A 2,265-nucleotide genomic window follows, 5' to 3' on the forward strand; every position below is an offset into this window, starting at 1 on the left:
TAATAAAAACCTGCTTGTACCAAGGTATAAACAAAAGCTTGGAAATAACAATTCCAAAAGAATTATATTTGCTTTCTTCACCAGACAGCAAAACACTGAAGATCAAGAGCAGACAGAAGAAACACTATTGTTATAACCATGCTTTTATTATTATTTCTTAAGAAAGAAAATACTGAAAACTGATTTTGGAAATCACCACTTATGCTTTATAGAATTTTTCCAAATACATATATACTAATTGAGGCACACATTAAATGTATGTGAGTCTTTTTTGTATACTTCTGCGTTTACTTTTTAGATAATTACTAAATTCATATATCTTAAAAATTCTGCTCATTTTTGTAAAGAGGTTGGGAATAAAAGAAAGACTATGCCATCGGAGTAGAAATTGAAGCGCTCTTATCTACACAGTAAAGTATCACTCCCTTATGAGAAAAAATAAGAAGTGGGGGGACAGCTAATAGAGCATGCTATATTTTCTGCAAAAAGGTTAAAGAAGATTATGCAGGTATATTTGTTTAATTCCAAGTAATTTAATATTGAAATATTAACTTGAATTTTTAAATAAAACAATACAGAAAAGAAAATACATGAATTTAGTTTTCACTTTGAGACATATTTATGCTTTATATTTCTGAAAATGAAATTCAGTACAAGGATAGAAAAGTACCATGAAAAAATGTGAAAAATAAATGTAAAATTAAGCACAAACGTTAAAAAACAAATATAACTCTATTGAATTTGTAACATTGTGTTAAAGAATAAATATTTCAAGTAGCTTTAACATAGTACCTGACTGTGTAAGGATATAACAGAATATATCTAAGAACAAAATGAACTACCAAGGCACTTTAAACTTTATTCAGTAGGTTGTTTTGTTAGTGCTAATGTTGACATTGTAATTTTTAAACTACATTAAATATATTGTTTTAACCTATATTCAATATTTATAAATTTATTTAACACAGTTATCTGATAATGTATACTACGGGATAAAGAAAATAAATAAGTCTATTGAGGAGATTGGGAAGTGGTTTTCATAGTATAAAAGTGTTGAATAAAATAAACTAATAAAACTTTATTGTGAAATTTGAATAAAATATAATAGTAATTATAGTTTAAAGTATTTATTTTATATATATATCGAATATATATTTCAGTATATTTTTAGTACATATTTCAGTATTTTCAGTACATTTTTTGTTCTGAAATAATCTAGACACAATGACCTCCCAGGAGCTACATGTCCACATAGCACCCAGATCTTGGTTTTAGAAACTACTCTCTGATATAATAAAATGTTGATAATTGGAGAAATAGCTGTTTCTTTGGCTGATAACGGACAATACAAAAAGTGTAAAATGAACATAATGTTCTGATCAAACAATAATGTATTTGCGGTAAAAATCATAAGAATAAGTTTATCAACTTGTGTGGAAAAGGGGCTTTTATCAATGTAAAATATAATTTTTGTTCTTTGAATACTATACACCTTGAAATCTTCATTTGTTTTACAATACAAATAATAAATCAACCTTAATTTTGGTAATACACATTTGGTATATCTTTCTATTACATTTATGTTTAAGTTTTTTGTATCATTTAGTTTTAAAGCCCTCTCATGTCAAAGACATAGAGTCTTTGAGGAAAGTGAGAGGGAGTGAAATTCCAGTAGGACGACAGTGCCTTTACATTGGTAGCTTTAACCTATTCATGTGCATAGTGATTTCTGGTGTGTATGAAAATATTTTATAATTTTGTTTCATGTTAATCTATCATTATTTTATTAGTTTGACTATACATGTCATTTCCTACATTTTGATGTTTTGAGTTTTCTTTGCTTCATTTTGTTACAATTTGTAGAACTATGTATTTCTACTTTGAATTTTTAGCTGAATTTCCTCCACATATATGATCATAACCACTTAAATTTTATAATAAAGCTGAAGCATGATCAGTTTTACTCACTTCAACTAGGCATTAGTATTTATTTTGTCCTCTCTTTTTCTCAAATCTTTTTTCCATTAGTAAATGAACATGCGTCCATACATCATCACACAAAAACGTATTTGTTTTTACCTAGGTAATAGTTTTTAACCAAAACACTCTTTAAAACACTCACTAGTTATTTAGAATAACTGATATATAGTGATACACACACACACACACACACACACTAGTATTATTGCAGACTTATTCGTAGTACCAAATTCTTGAATAACATTATACGAGTGTCAATAAGTTTAATAATTGACAAAAATATAA

The sequence above is a fragment of the Colobus angolensis genome, unplaced genomic scaffold (genome assembly GCF_000951035.1).
Source record: "Colobus angolensis palliatus isolate OR3802 unplaced genomic scaffold, Cang.pa_1.0 Scaffold73, whole genome shotgun sequence".
Lineage (NCBI taxonomy): Eukaryota > Metazoa > Chordata > Mammalia > Primates > Cercopithecidae > Colobus > Colobus angolensis.